The following is a 19,424-nucleotide window of genomic DNA, read 5'->3' on the forward strand; positions in this document are numbered from 1 at the left end:
AAGGTCCTTTGTAATGTTTTATTGTACTGTGAATAACTGCTCTTGTTCTAGTGTCTACATTCAAGAGAAGAAAAATATACCCCTAAACATTGCTACCAACATTCAACTGTTCAACTTATACATGATGCAGCATTTGAATGTTTTCCACATAATGTAGGTCAGAATATGAAAATCAATTCATGGACATTTAAACAAACCTTGCAAAAGTTTTACGCCATAATTTTCTTCCTTTTCATATCATCGGGTCTGCGTGGGAATTTTACGATTTTTCCTGTCACTGTTCTCTTTTCCTTCTAGTTCCTCTTCCTCCTATTTCTCATTCCTCACTCCTTAAATTGTTTTTCTTCTCTTCATCACACACTCCTCCTCCCTCCCATAATTATTATTTTTCTTCTCCTACTCCTCCTCATCTCTTCTCATCCTTCTCCTCCCTCCTCTTCACCTATTCCTTCGTTTCCTCCTCTTTTCATCCTCCTCCCTCCTTTAATAATTATTCTTCTCCTCCTACTTCTTCCTCTTCTCCCTTTCTCACCCTCCTCTCTTCTTTAATATTTTTTTCCTTCTACTCCTTCCTCTTCTCAACCTTCTTTCCATTTAATTATTCTTCTTCTTCTCCTACTCCTTCCTTTTCTTCTCTTCTCATCCTTCTCTCCTCTTTAATATTTTTTCTTCTACTCCTTCCTGTTCTCTTCTCATCCTCTTCCCGCTTTATTCTTCTTCACCTACTACTTCCTCTTCTCAACCTTCTTTCCCTTTAATTATTATTCTTCTAATCCTACTCCTTCCTCTTCTCCTCTTTTGATCCTTCTCTCTCCTTTAATTATTTTTCTTCTCCTCTTCTCATCCTTCCCTCCCCTCTTTAATTATTTTTCTCCTTCTATTAGTTTCTCTTCTCCTCCTTTTATTCCTTTTAACTATTTTTCTTCTCCTATTCGTTCATCTTCTCCTTTTCTCCTCTTTAATTATGATTTTTCTTCTCCTATTCGTTCGTCTTCTCCTTTTCTCCTCTTTAATTATGATTTTTCTTCTCCTATTCGTTCCTCTTCTCTTCTCTTCTCTTCTCTTTAATTATTATTTCCTTCTCCCACTCCTTCCTCTTCTCTTCTCTTCTCATCCTCCTCCTCTTCACCTACTACTTCCTTTTCTCCTCTTCTCACCCTCCTCCATCCTTTAATTATTCTTCTTCACCTACTCCTTCCTTTTCTCCTCTTTAACAATTATTCTTCTTCTCCTACTCCTTCCTCTTCTCACTTTCTCATCCTTCTCTCTTCTTTAATATTTTTTCCTTCTAATCCTTCCTCTTCTCAACTTTCTTTCCCCTTTAATTATTATTCTTCTTATCCTACTCCTTCCTCTTCTCATCCCTCTCTCCTCTTTAATAATTTTCTTCTCCTACCCCTTCCTCTTCTCTTCTCATCCTCCTCCTCTTCACCTACTACTTCATTTTCTCCTCTTCTCTTCTCCTCCCTCCTTTAATTATTCTTCTTCACCTACTCCTTCCTTCTCTCCTCTTCTCAACCTTCTCTCCTCTTCAATAATTAGTCTTCTTCTCCTACTCCTTCCTCTTCTCATTTTCTCACCCTTCTCTCTTCTTTAATATGTTTTCCTTCTACTCCTTCCTCTTCTCAACCTTCTTTCCCCTTTAATTATTATTCTTCTTATCCTACTCCTTCCTCTTCTCAACCTCCACCCACTTTAATTATTCTTCTTCTCCTACTCCTTCCTTTTCTCCTGTTCTAATCCTTCTCTACTCTTCAATAATTATTTTCCTTCAACTACTCTTTCCTCTTCTTCTCTTCTCATCCTTCTCTCGTCTTTAACATTTTTCTTCTCCTATTCCTTCCTCTTCTCTTCTCATCGTCCTCCTCCTCTTCACCTACTACTTCCTTTTCTCATCTTCTCATCCTCCTCCTTTAATTATTCTTCTTCACCCACTCCTTCCTTTTGTCCTCTTCTCAACCTTCTCGCCTCTTTAATAATTATTCTTCTTCTCCTACTCCTTCCTCTACTCACTTTCTCACACTTCTCTCTTCTTTAATATTTTTTCCTTCTACACCTTCCTCTTCTCAACCTTCCTTCCCCGTACAATTGTTATTTTTATCTTACTCCTTCCTCTTCTCATCTTTCATTCACTTTAATTATTCTTCTTCACTCACTCCTTCCTTTTCTCCTCTTCTCAACCTTCTCTCCTCTTTAATAATTATTCTTCTTCTCCTACTCCTTCCTCTACTCACTTTATCACCCTTCTCTCTTCTTTAATATTTTTTCCTTCTACTCCTTCCTCTTCTCAACCTTCCTTCCCCGTACAATTATTATTCTTATCTTACTCCTTCCTCTTCTCATCTTTCATCCACTTTAATTATTCTTCTTCACCCACTCCTTCCTTTTCTCCTCTTCTCAACCTTCTCTCCTCTTTAATAATTATTCTTCTTCTCCTACTCCTTCCTCTACTCACTTTCTCACCCTTCTCTCTTCTTTAATATTTTTTCCTTCTACTCCTTCCTCTTCTCAACCTTCCTTCCCCGTACAATTATTATTCTTATCTTACTCCTTCCTCTTCTCATCTTTCATCCACTTTAATTATTCTTCTTCTCCTACTCCTTCCTTTTCTCCTCTTCTCATCCTTCTCTCCTCTTTAATATTTTTCTTCTCCTACTTCTTCCTCTTCTCCCTTTCTCATCCTTCTATCCTCTTAATATTTTTTTCTTTTCCTAATTCTTCCTCTTCTCTTCTCATCCTTTTTCCCCCGTACAATTATTATTATTTTTATTCTACTCCTTTCTCTTCTCCTCTTTCGATCCTTCTCTCTCCTTTCATTATTATTTTTCTTCTCCTGTTTCTTTTTCTTCTCCTTTTCTCATCCTTCTTTAATTATTTTTCTTCTTCTATTAGTTTCTCTTCTCCTCCTTTTCTTCCCTTTAATTATCATTTTTCTTCTATTCGTTCGTCTTCACCTTCTCTCTTCTTTAAATATCTTTTTCTTCTCCTATTCGTTCCTTTTCTCATCTTTCTCCCATTCTTCTCGCCACTTCAATTTCCATCTTTTTGCCTACTCCTTCTTCTTTTCCTCTAATCCTCTTTCTCTCTCTTTAATTCTCATTTTTCTTATCCTAATCCTTCCTCTTATCGTCCTTCCCTCTCATCCTCTGCCTCTTTAAATTCTCATCTTCCTACTGCTATTCTATAATTTTCTTCCTCTCTCCTTTAATTCTCATCTTTGTTTTCGTACTCTTTCCTCTAATTCTTCTACTTTCTCTCCTTTGTAATTCTCATCTTTCTCTTCCTAGTCCTCACTTTTCTCCTTCTGCTTCCTCTTCTTCTCCTCCTCTGTTTATTCATTCTCGTCTTTTCTCTCCTCCTCCACCTTGTCTTCTTTTTACCCATATTCATAAAATAGTTACACTATTATATACTTGCTGCGTGGTCCAATGTGCTCGCCATCCGTAGAGACTGACAACCGAGGAGTAAGTATAAACCTGAGTATGTGGCTTAATCTTGTCTAAATTTATATCTCCATTTATTTCAATATTCTTTTTCGGCTTTACTATCTGTATGGAATTTATTTTCATATTGTTCTTCTTTTCGTTTTCCTTTTTCCTTCTCTGCCTCCTCTTTCTTCTTCTAACTCTATTCTCTTCAGATACGGTGACCAAATTAACTCAACGCATAACATACATATGCCTATTGCCTAATGGTGCATTCCATCAACAAGCACAAATTCAACGGAAAAACATGCAGACTCTAGGCGAAGTTCAAATATGCAATCGTGTTTTCCATGCAGAATTAAAGCTGAAATTTAGTCGCTGTATACACCAAAGCCGGCTATTACACCAACAGAAAGTGCAGTACTTTTCACCCAGTATGGCCTATGGTTTTGCACACTAAAATGTGAGAAGTTGCAAACTTTTTTTTTTGCAACGTAAGATCAGTGTTCATAGAAAATTCACAAAATATTAGTGAGAACACAGGAATTTTACTTCAAGAAATTAAGGAGATAGGTTAGGAAGTAAATCCCGAAAAGATAAAGTATAGGTCTATGATTGTCTCGTGAGCAGAACATACTACGAAATGGAAATATAAAAATTGGAAATTTATCCTTTTGAAGAGGTCGAAAAATTCAAATATCTTAGAGCAACAGTAAGAAATATAAATGACACTTGAGAGAAAATTAAAAGTAGAATAAATGTAGGAAATGCCTGTTATTATTCGGTTGAGAAGCTTTTGTCATTTAGTCTGCTTTCAAAAAAATTTAAGTTAGAATTTATAAAACAATTATTTTACCAGTTCTTCTGTAAGGTTGTGAAACTTGGACTCTCACTTTGAGAGAGGAACAGAGGTTAAGAGTTTTCAACAATAGTGCTTATAAAAATATTTGGGTCTAAAAGGGATGAAGTTACAGGGCAATGAAGAAAGTTACACAAAGCAGAACTGCACGCATTGTATTCAGCACCTAACATAATAAGGAACATTAAATCCAGTCGTTTGAGATGGGCAGAGCATGTAGCTCGTATGGGGGTATCCAGAAATGCATATAGAGTGTTAGTTGGGAGGCCAGAGGGAAAAAGACCCTAAACGTAGATGGAAGGATAATATTAAAATTGATTTGAAGAGTTGGGATATGGTGCTACAAAATCATCCTGCCTCTCCACTGCTCAGGATAGAGCTCAATGGCGGGATTATGTGAGGGCGGCAATGAACCTCCCGATTCTCTAAAAGCCATTTGTAAGTAAGTAAGGATATGTTGATGCTCACAGTTTTAATTATGTGGGAAGAAAAACACATGGTAAATAACAACAGCTAGTGAAGGTCGTAGACGTTTTAGCAAAACTCCTAGTGTCGTGCATACAGTGGAGAGGCAAGACAGAGCAAATATTTATTGCAATAACGAAGAAACGAATTCGCAAAAGGCATTAACGTGTACGAAAATCACTTCTGACATTCACTCTCGAACAGATGGTCGAGACTGTGGGTTATAACCTGGTACTTTTTTAAAGCAACCCAGTGCATAAAGCAGGTGTTATTTTCGAATTCAATGCCAGAGTGCGTTCAGACACTGACAGGAATATATTCGCGTGCGTGACAAAAATCCTTTCCTGTGATTGGCCACGCATGAAACGGAACAAAGAACAAATTGGCGAGTAAAATACCAGCTCTAACGACCTATAATATCGCTAATTATATAGATTTGCAAAGAGACCGAATTTCTGCTGACACATCCTCACGTACCTGCAGCCCACCCGTGCTTATACATCAGCTTCAGCATTCGGGAAGGTCCGGATCTGTTCGCCTTCCAATTCCTTTTTAAACTCAGATAATTTCAGACGCGGTGAATCAATAAAATTAACATAATGTAATATTATAGACGTTAGATGGCAATAATAATGATTATATTATTATTATTATTATTATTATTATTATTATTATTATTATTATTATTATTATTATTATTATTATTATTATTGGAATCCTAAATCTCTCTTTCCGGTCTGTATTAAATATGCTAATTTGCATGGATTCAACTTGGATCCATTTAATGTGAAGTATATCTTTAAGTATTTATGTCAGTATTATTAATAATGCCATTTGTTAAGACATGTATCATACTATTCCTGTCAATTGCATATCTTTACAGTATTACTCATATTATTCCAGGCTTCATTTTTTAATTAACTCACTGATCTAATTTTAATAATTATTTGTCCATTTATTTGTTGCATTTGGTCAATTGATTAATGTAGACTATTCCATTATTTCAATTATCTCATTGTACTAATTTTATAATTATTTCTGCTATTCTACTCTGTTGCATTTGATCAATTATTGATGTAGACTATTATATTGTTTGTATTTCATCTCATTGCCATTTTCTATCATTCATTCTCATCATCATTTCTTGTTTTGTTCTGTTTTGTATCGTGCTAAACTGTAATTGGCCTTGTGCTGTTGTTTTGCACGTTAATATTCTAAATAAATAAATAAATAAATAAATAAATAAATTATCATCATCATTATTATTATTATCATCACTATTGTGCAGAATAGAACGTTATAACAAAGGTAAGATCATAAAAAAACAATTTGATTCAAGTATGAAAGCAAAAACCCTAAGTACCCTCTAATTACACTACTCAACAAATTTGAACTTTTTTTCTATAACATTAATAAAATAGGCTGATCTTAACTAATTTGCATGCGCTGAACACGAAAATGACAATGAAAAGTTCGTAACACGTCGCGTTTTTGTGTTATAGATACTTGATACGTTGAAAAATCAGGATTTTTGACCTATTAAAAATCATTTTGTTCTCATTTCTTGTGTGAAAATTTCCAAGATATGATAAAACTGATACATCAATAACTGAGCAGCTATTAAGACTTATAAAAACCACTCTTCATACAATAAAATAGAGAAAAATAAAAATATACCCGCATTTTTTCTCTTATGAGAACTGGAATCTTGCCTTTTTAAAAACTAGCAATAATCGCTCATCATCGTTGAATCCCATATTCCTTGATACCGTTGCTTCATTGTAGCAATGTCTTGGTGAAATCACTCTCCCTGCTCATCACTTACAATCCCCAAGTTCTCAGGAAAGAATTTCAAATGTGAATGTAAGAAGTGGATCTTCAGTGACATATTGCAGGCCATTTTTTTGTAGTTTCTTAGTAACGGCTCTATTGATTGGCGATAATTCTCTGCCTTGTGATTCCCTAAAAATCCTTTGATGCAAAAGATTTCCATGCTGATAATTCCTTGGCGTTAGCATTTTTCTCAAAAATGCTGTCCTTAAAAAGTTTTCTAATTAATTTGTGAACCGACAGATATCCCTTTTTTTAATTTAGCATCACTGATTTTAGGGAACAGAGTCTTTAAGTGTTGAAAGGCTTCTCCACTCTTATCTAGAGCTTTCACAAAATTTTTCATTAGCCCAGTTTTATATGCAGTGGAGGAAGAAGTACTTTTTCACGTTGCACTAGCGGAGGATATTTAATATTATGCTCATCAGGAATATAACCTTGTGTGATAGGCCAGTTCTTCGCCACATAATGTTGTGCTGTTGCTCGACTGTCCCACAAACATAAAATACAACATAACCTAGTAAACCCTCCTTGTAATCCAAGCAACAAAGCTATTACTTTCAAATCTCCACAAATTGCCAAGCGATGTTCATTACAATTTACTGCATTCAATATTAGTGACATGTTTTCATAAGTTTGTTTCATAGTGACTGAATGAGTCACTGATGGAAGGTTTTGTACTGCCACTGTGCAATAAAACTGCTTTTAAGCTTAGTTTTGATGAATCGATGAACAGTCCCCATTCTTCTGAATTATATTGAATATCTAATTCATCCATAAGCCTGTTCACATTTTTGCAGGCACAAACAGAATTTTCCATTACAAAATAACTAGTCAGTTTATCGTTTCGTTTTCTGAACACGGAAATCTTGGTATATTTTGCTAATAAGTCCCATTCTTGTAATCTAGAACCTAATAGTTCAGCGTGTTGCTTGGAAAGACCTGAATCCCTAACTAGATCATTAAGTTCTGTCTAACGTATCAGATGTAGTGTTCTATGATGTTCGGAAATATAGGTGGGATCAGCGGAAGTCGAAGGGTAGTCTGAGGATTCTGATAGTTCATGTTCATGGAATGACATAATCTTCCCCACGGGGCGGAGGGATAGAGACAGGAAGTTGAGGAGAATGTGGCACGGGTATTATGGCTGGTGGGAAATTGGGATATACAATTTTATCTTTAGTTTTCCTTGAAAATCCCTGTGGTTTGATAATGCAGACGTAACACTCTTCCAGATGACTGGTGGGCTGTCGCCAAATCATTGGCTATTAATTATGGTAAGGACTTTGGCGCATAACTGCTAATCTTGTATACGAGACCTTGATGCAAAATGTTATCAAACGCCTTCTCAATATCGAGAAAGTTGGCGGATGTGTAGGACAAACAATGATTTCTGATTACCGCTACTATATAGAATAGAAGATTTTCAGTATCAATAATTTTCAAATGTTCTTCCCGTATAATGTTTTTCATACGGACACAGAGGATTAATTTAAAAAAGAACATTTAACAAATCCGGAACTTGCATTTGCTGATTGCCTTAATACGAGGGTCATACTGAAAGTCATGAGCAACCCATTGTTATAAATCTTAATTTTTATTTTTTAGACAAACCAGGTCCATCATCTTAATCTACAGACTTTTCTGTCACTTTTCAACATAGTCTCCATTTATTTGAACACATTTTTCCCCCGTTTTGTAAGTTCGAAAATTCCCTTGCTGTAGAAGTTCGTTTCATCTTCCCGAAGACACTGACGCACTGCTTTCCGGATGTCCTCCAGGGTCTCGTAGCGTTGGCCTCCCAGCTGCTCCTTTACAGAACCGAAAAGATGGCAGTCGGAGGGTGCCAAGTCGGGACTGTAGGGAAATTGCGGAAGAGTTTCCCACTCAAATGTTTCGATTTTCTCCACGGTAACACGATCAGTGTGAGGCCACGCGGAGAGCATTTATGGTTTGTACAGGTTCAAGAAATTCAACCAAAATGCATCCTAGAACTCATCAAATATTTCCTTGTTGCGTTCCGTGGAGACAATTCGAGGGCGACCGCTACGAGGCTCATCCTGGTTGCTCGTGTTCCCATTTTCGAAATGTTTCACCCATCTCCTAACACTGCTGGCGCCCATGCACACATCTCCGTATGCACGCTTAAGTCTGAGGTGAATTTCAGCAGCAGATTTTTCTTCTTTTGTTAAATGAATTTAATGACAGCACGCTGTCGAAACGAACCATCGTTGTCGACCATTTTGCAAACATTGCCTGTGGTCACATGATAGAAGTTAATGACGTCACAATAAGTCAATACATAGTGTAAATACTGCAGATTATGATCATATAATCCTTTTTTTTACATTGTTGAAATTGAAATTATATCCATGTGTCGCTCGTGACTTTCAGTACAACCCTCTGTAGGAGGCTTAGGTGATGCCTGGCCAGTATTTAAGTTACGATGAGATTGAATATTCCTTCTTCAACCTGTGTTCTTCCAGCCTGTAGGCCTAATCAATCTGCTCTGCTTACACAGTCTACTCGGTTCCATTAGTTGGTAGAATTAGAAGACAATGACGAACAAGGAAAAAATAAGAAAAATAAGCAAAAGCACTTTGAGGATTTCCCAACGTAAGAGAAGGAAGAGAAAGGTTCAACGTTAACCAAGGTTAGTGTAAATTAAAGGAAGTAGAGCACTGTGATTGGATAGATAGCTGGGTGCTTGTCGCTGGGCTTGTTTATCGAATCAGATAAATTGCTATTTGAAGGCCCTTCGGAGAGAAGACACTGGAAAACAAACATCTAAATGGGGACCCAAATTAAACTGAAGCTATAGGGTTTCTCATAGAGACTTTTGAGGGAGATAGACAGGAGCATCATATTGGAAAGGGATGTATAAACTAAATTAATTAGAAACACTGTAAATATATTTCAGTACTTCGCTAGACGAAAAACTACATCATCTGCTGTCGACACGGAAGATTTCAGTTCAAATTCCAGTAAGTCTAGGAGACATTTTTGGAGCAAAGAGACGATGTTGCAGCAGGATTCCTTGACATGCAGCACTTTCCTCTTCCACTTCTCTATTTCTTAACAATTCATAATATTTCTTATAACTTGTGATATAACCATGGAAACCTACTCCACTACATCATCTTCAGCAAGGAACAAATTAATTGGACTTCCTATTGAGGGACTATCTGCTATTAAGTCCAGGTAAATCGAGAGTAATATCCCTTCATCGGGAAATTTTGCTACCGTTTCCAAAGAGAAGGAATAAAGAAATACATGAAAATACTTTTCCTAAAATACAGTAAATTTTCATTGTTTAGGAATAATAATAAAAAATAAAACAATACATTATTGTTCTATTTTATGAAAGATAAAGTAACCAGGTTATTTAGTGTCGAAGAAATTGTTGAAAGCGAGAAGATATTTGATGAGATGAAATTGGAGATTTGCTACTTGATTACCTGACATTCACACTGTCCCGCGCCGTGGCCAGTGTATAGGACCGGTGCCCACCCAGCATCGTGATGCACTTGGGTAGCGAAATCCGGTTGCGAATACGAGCTATAACGGCTGGGGGGATCATCGTCCTAACCACACGATACCTTCATTCTGGTTGGATGATCGTCCACCTCTGCTTCGGCATGTGGGCGTGAGGCCAGCAGCCGGCTGGTCGGTCTAGGCCCTTCACGGGCTGTAGCGCCACGGATTATTATTATTATTATTATTATTATTATTATTATTATTATTATTATTATTATTATTATTATTAAATTCGCATTAGAGTTGGGAAAACCTCGGAAAAATTCCACCCAAAAAGGAATCTAACACACGCTCAAGCGCAATTCCGGATCAGCAGACACACGCGCCTACTTCCTGAGCTACGCCGGTGATTACTTATTGGATTCTACTGATATATTGGACCGCCATTTATTAGTACCAAACAATGACAGGTTACTCGTCTGTCACGTCACTACATAAGAGGTAAGTATGTTTATTAATACATATGTGAGTTAGAACTCGAAACTGTCCAGTGAAAAGTAATAACTCAAAATTATAAATACCACTCAAAGTGAATCACTGAAGTTCAAAAACGTAATGGCGTAGTATATGATTGTTGTAAAACGCAGAAAAATATATAAACCTCACAAAGAAACGTGTGAATATTATAAAGATTTTTACAGATTTAAGAAGAACGTATAGTGGCTAGAACAGCACTTCCTACAAGATTCAAATGAGAAAAGACGAGAATTTTCTTACGAAATATTTACGAACTGGGTTTCCAAATGTCTGTTCCAGAGAATATGGGTATGTCCCAAGGTATTCTATCACTAACTGTCTGGGAAATTATAGATGCTATTAAATGAAAAGTAGATAATTGGACTCAATTTCTAACTACTACACAAGCGCTACACGATGCAAAAAGGGAATGCCGGAAAAGTACTCATTTCCTGATGCCATTGGAGCAGTGGACTATATTTACATTCTTATTTTAAAAAAACTAAACTAAAATGGGAATGAGTACATACGTTAGCAAAAATACTGTTGCCAGGCTCAATGTACGGCGAGAGACAGAACTGTTGAGCGGGCAAAAATGTTTCAAGATCTCTAACGAGATCATAAAAGGCTATAGTTTTAATTCCTTCTCAGCGTAGATAGATAATATTTAAATAAAAAAGTGAAGTGGATATCTCGTCAACATATGACCGAAAACTTTCGGCTCGGAGCATGCGCAGTGTGGCATTCTTTGACTTAGAAAAAACTCGAGTCACTCAATTATTATGTCTCTCATTGTACAAGGAGCTACCTGAATTCCAAGGAAGAATTCACGAATGTAGACATTTCTTGGTCTGGATCGATACATCACTCTCGTAAATGGAGGAATTTGGATGTTTGTAGAGTCATGACTAGCAATAACGCAAATCTACTTCTTTTAGGCGATGTGAGCTATAGAATTCCTCCCTGGCTTACGATCCCTTACCATAGTGGTAATCATTAGGCCTACGCGGTCCGCGGCTCTTGAACTAATATTACTATTATTTTTCTGAGAACTGTTCCTTTTTTTGTAATTTTTGTAATAATGTGCAACTGGAGAAAACTTCGGTTACCCTGCATCATTACTGCAAGTGAATGGGTTCAACAACGACCGTATTTTTGTTTTTCTTTAAAAATGGTAGTGTCATGTCACGTGCTTATTGTGTCTTCATGTAATGAGTTACAAACGTTTTTATCTTGATAGACATTACAATAGCGTACATTCATATTTTGATAGTAAGTATCAAAAACATTATCAAGGATAGAAAAAAATCAAAATGTTTTAAAAACGTCCGTAATATCTGAACAGAAAGTGATAGGCCTATATCTCGCTGTACAAAACAAATTGACAACAAAAGAATCGTACCACGCAGCAGAAATTAAGTCATTTACAAACATGGAGATCGTTAAGGAGTGCCTTCTATATGTATACAACATTTTATTTTCTAAATTTTCAAATTCAAAACAGATTACAGGTGAAAAAAAAAACAAATCTACAAGCTCGTATCGATGTGACTTTACAGATAGCATAGTCCGCCCTTCAACTTCAAAATACCTGTAATACGTATATATGTGTCAGTTCTGCTACTTTATATTTAAGAACAATACAAACTTACAAATGACTTTTAAGGAACCCGCAGGTTTATTGCCGCTCTCACATAAGGCCGCGGTCCCTCTCCTGTACAAGATTAATCCAGTCTCTATCATCATATCCCACCTCCCTCAAATCCATTTTAATATTATTCTCCCATCTATGTCTCGGCCTCTCCTAAAGTCTTTTACCCTCTGGTCTCCCAACTAACACTCTATATGCATTTCTGGATTCGCCCATACGTGCTACATGCCCTGCTCATCTCAAACGTCTGGATTTAATGTTCCTAATTATGTCAGGTGAAGAATACAATGCCTGCAGTTCTGCGTTGTGTAACTTTCTCCCTTTTCCAATAACTTCATCCCTCTTAGCCCCAAATATTTTCCTAAGCACCTTATTCTCAAACACCCTTAATCTTTGTTCCTCTGTCAAAGTGAGAGTCCAAGTTTCACAACCATACAGAACAACCGGTAATATAACAGTTTTATAAATTCTAACTTTCAGATTTTTTGACAGCAGACTAGATGACAAAAGCTTCTCAACCGAAGAGAATAACAACAAGCATTTCCCATATTAATTCTGCGTTTAATTTCCTCCCGAGTGTCATTTATATTTGTTACTGTTGCTCCAAGATATTTGAATTTTTCCACCTCTTCGAAGGATAAATCTCCAATTTTTATGTTTCCATTTCGTACAATATTTTGGTCACGAGACATAATCATATACTTTGTCTGTTCGGGATTTACTTCCAAACCTCTCGCTTTACTTGCTTCAAATAAAATTTCCTCTCCCCAACTTCTAGCTTTTGTCATCCAGTCCGCTGTCAAAAAAATTGAAAGTTAGAATTTATAAAAGAGTTATATTACCGGTTGTTCTGTATGGTTGTGAAACTTGGACTCTCAATTTGATAGGGGAAAAGAGATTAAGGGTGTTTGACAATAAGGTGCATAGGAAAATATTTGGGGCTAAGAGGGATGAAGTTACAGGAGAATGGAGAAAGTTACACAACGTAGAACTGTACATATTGTATTCTTCATCTGACATAATTAGGAACATTAAATCCAGACATTTGAGATGGGCAGGACGTGTAGCACGTATGTGTGAATCCAGAAATGGATAGTGTGTTAGCTGGGAGGCCGGAGGCCGAGACGTAGATGGGAGGATAATATTGAAATGGATTTGAGGGAGGTGGGATATCATTGTAGAGACTGGATTAATCTTTCTCAGAATAGGGGCCGATGGCGGGCTTATGTGAAGGCGGTAATGAATCTCCGGGTTCCTTAAAAGCCATTAGTAAATATTAATAATTACTTTATATGTTTGTATAACATTTTACTTCTTCCACATCTCAGAGCTACAATTCTGATCTTTGGAATACAAGAAAGACCCATTTCGCAGTAAAATTGTCATCAATTAACACATTTAAGCAATATCAACCTAAACACTCGTATTTCGGAAATACTGTAAAAAATAACGAAAATAAAAATTTAGAAATCAAAATGAGAACTCATAATAAGCTGAATGAAATATTATCCAAGGGACTAATATATAATAGCAATTATATAAAATCACAGCGAAATCAAAACACATGTACAGTCTTAGAAAAAAGATTTGTCGCAAATACTTTGTAAGTCCCAGAAAGGAGGCAGTGCGCATGATCAGACGACGAGAGACCTGGTTCACAAGAGAACGACTAGTTGAGGTAATAAAATTAGTTTTGTTTCGTTGTATGTCTGATCATGCGCACTGTCTCCTTTCTGGGATTTACGAAGTATCTCTGCGACAAAACTTTTTTCTAAGACTGTACGGTTCAAATCTGTGGACCTTGCACAAGAAAGGCGTAAAAATACTGGATGGACAACGAGCGAGATTCCTCACACCTCTATCCGGATATAGGCCTATACTGCACGATCGAAAATTTAATATAACCATTTAACCGAACACATGCAATATGAACTCAAAATAACCGACATACGCGATGATATTCGCCAATATGGATTTAAATGGAAGGATCGTATGGACAGAATGAAGGAGATTATCAAAAGAGACATTCCAATAAACACCTACAGGAAGATCTAGTTGAAAGGCTTGAAAGAAGATGCAAACAATGACCACTTTTGAGTAATGGAACAGGCCTTGGTGACGGTGACAAACAACTTTTGTAAATTCCACTACAACCTAATAGAATGACGCAAATACTTGTAGATGGCAGCATAATCAGAATATGTTATCGCAAGGCGAGTGTGTGGCGTACTCTATCGAACTCTATCACAAACTTTGTCCAGCGAAAAATATCGGAGCTGGTAAACAAACCACATATGAATTATTCATAAGTTTATGTGTGGCAACAGATCTAGTCAGCTGTCGTAACAAAAACCGAAGTTGGAGGGAAGGTTACGGCCACCTGAACTTTCATCACACATAAATAAGCCTTTAAGTGCATGAAGTACAAACAGTATATAAGCACATACCAAGCAAGACACACAAAGCTATGACCAGACTGAAAAAATGGAATTGAAATTCTTGTTTTAAAACAGTTCACTGCACTTTCACTGCCAAACCTGCACACACTCTTTAACTCACTGCGCTTATACTACCTCCACTCACTGAGTCCTGCCGCCGATGTAAATAAGAACTTGAGTAACTTATAATGTTACGTAATATCAGGACCTATATATTATTTTTACAGAATAAAATGTTAGCAGGATAATTCTCTTATAATCTACGAATTTTAAGAATATAATAATAACCACATTTTATTGTAGTGTTTGAACAGTGTTTGTGTTGGTAAAGTGTACTGAGGATATAAACAATAACAATGGCGGCAAAAGGAGGAAATGTTGGCGAAAATATGAAAATTAGTGGAAATTATCGCAAAAGAAAGTGTAATCCAGAAAACTGTCCAAATGAAAGATACGATTATTATTTTTAGGTTAATTGTGAATACAACAGTAGACGATAGTTTTGTGCATGTCCAAAGAGGTTTAAAGTATTCTTAAATAATATCAAAATTGTCTTATTTTGAGAAAAATCGAGACAATATTTTAAAAAATTTGTAAATTTATACCGTATACTTATACCTTATGTTCACAAAAATAAATAAAGACAATCTGTAATTTTTTTCAGCCTAATCCACAAAACTCTATTTTTCTCAATTTTAAAAAAGTATGGGTTAACCCGTTTTTCGGGCATATCTTCAATTACATTATTCTTTAGTCTGTTATTTCTTCCGAGCTGTATGAACTACTAGATTATTCAGCGTCGATGAAATTGGTGATGACGAGTTGAGGCTGAGGATTCCTCATTTGATTACCTGACATTCACCTTAAAAAGTTGTAAACAAAAACCTCGGAAAAACCTCCAGGTAATAAACCCAAGCCGTAATCGAACCCACGCCGGAGCGCAACTCCGGATCAATAAGCAAATGTTTCTTGTCTAGCAAAGATATTGAGCAAGAGTGCAAAGAAAATTGAGGCTTAAAAGAGAAATAACGTATATTATCGCGTAATTATCTACCATTTTCTTACCATTCGTTGTATTTATTACTTCTGTTTAATTGTGTACTGGCTCTTACTTTCCAAAGGATCTTTCGTAAGGACGGAGATACGAACCCATAGCTCCCGTGACTACGGAGACGGAACAGGAGTTTCGGAGGGATTTGTGAGTGCAATGTTCGTTTGTAGGGGCGCTAGTTTTTAAAAGCAATAAGATAAAGATGAGAAACAATTTAATTTTGTATAGAAAAAATTGTTTGGAAAAACATTAAAATTACGGTTTGAAAAAAAAAAAAAAGTTAATCTGAAATATTAAAGTGTCTTTTAAGCTACTGGCAAATAAACTCGTATTATTTCACCAATGTCACAAGAGCGACATATAATTGAGGCACTCAGAAGCAAAGTGATACAAGTGACATTTAGTAAGTTTTGAGATAAGTGACTTTGAAGTTGAAACGGAAATTAAAAAATCTGTTACAGGATTATGTTGCTGTAAATTTACTGTTGTATATGTTGGTACCTATATTTTTAACTTCTAAATATAAATTATCTATTCTAAAACTGTTTAAGTAAAATAGGGTCATCCACACCTGTGGAGTAACGCTCAGCGCGTCTGGCTGCGAAACCAGGTGGCCCGGGTTCGAATCCCGGTCGGGGCAAGTTATCTGGTTGAGGTTTTTTCCGGGGTTTTCCCTCAACCCAATGCGAGCAAATGCTGGGTAACTTTCGGTGTTGGACCCCGGATTCATTTCACCGGCATTATCACCTTCATATCATTCAGACGCTAAATAACCTAGATGTTGATACAGCGTCGTAAAATAACCCAATAAAATAAAAAAATAAAAAATAGGGTCCTGAAGTCACTTGTATTATTTTGCCACGAAAATATTTTTGTGGAAAAGTAATATAAGTGCAAGGGTTTTCGGTATTTTTATATTATTTAAAACAAGAACAAGGACATTGCTTACAACATTGAAACATTTCTGTCTTAACAGCACTTGAGCTTTCTTATTATCATATTACAACAAAACATGTGTCTGTATAACCGAAAGAATCAATCAATCAATCTTCTTAATGTGTCCAGTTGTTTGCAGACAACATAAAGTCAACTATAGTCCACTGTAGTATTTTCAGTTCTTCTTTTTCATAGTAAATTAGGGGTATTTTGACCGGTGTTCATTATAGACGCCTGTTGCTACTAGCCAGAGGTAGGGTGTAGTCAATATATACTGCAGAAATGTGTCTTCTGCAATTGATACTGATGATTTTAATTTACTTCTTTTGTGGTTTATGGATGGACAGTATAGAAGAATGTGTTCCAGATCTTCATCATGATTATTACACCACATACAAGTAGGAGTATCAGAAAGGTGAAATCGTTGTAGGTACAATTATGTGACAATGTGATCTGTTCTGACTCTTGTTAAAAATGTTTGAACTTGTCTGGACAAGTTTTTGTAAATTTCCAGATCATTCGGTTTCTTTTTAACGGACTGTAAAATTTTTCCTTTGTCAGAAGAGAGCCAATTGTTGATCCATAAGTTTATAAAATGAAACTTTACAGAAGTAAAGGTATTGAATAGAGATATCACTTGAAGAGGTCTTGGTTGCAAATATGTTGCCTGTTTCGCAACGTTATCGACTTTCTCGTTTCCAGGTAGATCACAATGATTAGGTATCCATTGAAATTTTATTTCTTTTGGAGTTTTTTTAGTTCACTTAGTTGTTTCTGAATTGGAATAATTCTATGTGCGTATAGGTGTGGTACATATTTAATTATATTAAATATAGCCCCCTTGGAGTCGGTAAGTATTGAAATAGATCTTTCAGAAATTTGAGTAACACACTAAAGAGCAGCATCAATAGCTAGCAATTCAGTGTCAAGACTGGAGGAGGCTGAACATGGTATGAAGTAATTTTCTTGATATTTTGGAATATAATACCCTGCTCCTGATGTTCCATCATCAGGGTTTAGAGATTCATCTGTATAAATTTGAAGGCAATCCTTACATGAGCTGCAGAGTAGTTCCATGGCATTTAACTTAAGAATGTATGAAGGATCATTTTTGTAATGATTTCGTGGGATTTGTAGGCAATGTTCTGGAATTATCCATTTTCATGGAGGAGTTCATTTACAACTGGAGTTTTAGCAATGAGTGTGTCTGTGATATAGACTGGTATTTCTTCTTTGTTTATTTTGTAGAAATTACATAGGATATTATCTGACAGTTTGAAGAACATCTGAGATCTGGATGAGGCTTGCAATTTTAAATGTATTTTAGATCCTTTTTTTAATACATAGTTTCTTATTGGTTGAATATTATATTCAATTTCTAGGGCAACAGTTGATGTGGTTTTTGGTACTCCGAAAAAAGAGGGCCTTAGTCGCTGTTCATTACGTCACTAGGCTCATCTAATGAAGTCATATCTCTCTCTGCTGAAACATCTATGTTTCTTTTTGAATATAATTATGTGTGTATATACCGCCTTTGCTTATCATACAATATGAATGAATTAATTAGTCATATTTTTCTCATTAACGTTTTCGGTACGTAACTTGTACCATCTTCAGATGTTTGTGTATGATGCTAATTGTTAACCAAGCCTGTGGGTGTATGTATCTGGACTTAAATGGTCAGTGTTTTTGCATGCTGTGCGATGTGGGTGAAGTGTTGTCATGATTACACAAATGATCACCTTAACTTTTATATACAATTTGCTGGTACCACACTTTATCAAACTTAAATTAGAATGTTTCAGTCATTATTTAAAAAACACTATATAATAATGACTGAAACATTCTAATTTAAGTTTGATAAAGTGTGGTACCAGCAAATTGTATATAAAAGTTAAGGTGATCATTTGTGTAATCATGACAACACTTCACCCACATCGCACAGCATGCAAAAACACTGACCATTTAAGTCCAGATACATACACCCACAGGCTTGGTTAACAATTAGCATCATACACAAACATCTGAAGATGGTACAAGTTACGTACCGAAAACGTTAATGAGAAAAATATGACTAATTAATTCATTCATATTGTATGATAAGCAAAGGCGGTATATACACACATAATTATATTCAAATTGTGACAGCTTATCGGTATATCTTCAACATGAAAATCTATGTTTCTGTCATGAAGTGCATCTGTAGTGCTCCTACCGCGAATATTCCTTCAACTTCCTCTTCCACGCACTTTTCCACGTCTACAGTCCTTATTACAGGCCCATCCTAATGCTTCAGGTAATCAAAGAAAGAGTGGTGTATGAGTGGGATGAATTTCTTTAGCTATTGCAAGTTGCTCTACTTAGCAAAAGTTATCCTTATTGGATCACTGTATAGTTGGTCCAGCTCAATGTGTGCAGGCCTTCCACGTAGATGTTTCGAATATGTAATTTATTACCTCTCTCCATTATGGCAAATGAATTAGTCATACACAGAAGAAACGCAACAACAATATGCAAACAACGCACTTGTATTAGTTTGCCTCTCAGTCAAAACTCTGTATGCATTGTAATATAAGTGTAAGGCCAACATGGCGCAGCAATGACTGGAACTGCACTTATATTACTTTTTCTCTGAACAGAAGTGACGTTAAAGATTTAGAATATATACTTATCTCACTTTTTAAAAAAATGTCACTTATATTACTTTGCTTCTGAATGCCTCAATTAGCTCTTTATTTGGAATATTGAAAAATATTCAGATCGAAAATTACGTTCT

At 36.0% G+C, this 19,424-nt stretch overlaps 1 protein-coding gene across 1 annotated transcript in view; it reads right to left on the reverse strand.

Annotated features, from left to right (window-relative positions):
* Positions 1–19,424, reverse strand: part of LOC138694633 (monocarboxylate transporter 9-like) — a 326,720-nt gene that overhangs the window by 151,563 nt on the left and 155,733 nt on the right. The gene's annotated exons all lie outside the window — the stretch shown is intronic.

This window comes from Periplaneta americana, chromosome 2 (assembly GCF_040183065.1).
Source record: "Periplaneta americana isolate PAMFEO1 chromosome 2, P.americana_PAMFEO1_priV1, whole genome shotgun sequence".
Lineage (NCBI taxonomy): Eukaryota > Metazoa > Arthropoda > Insecta > Blattodea > Blattidae > Periplaneta > Periplaneta americana.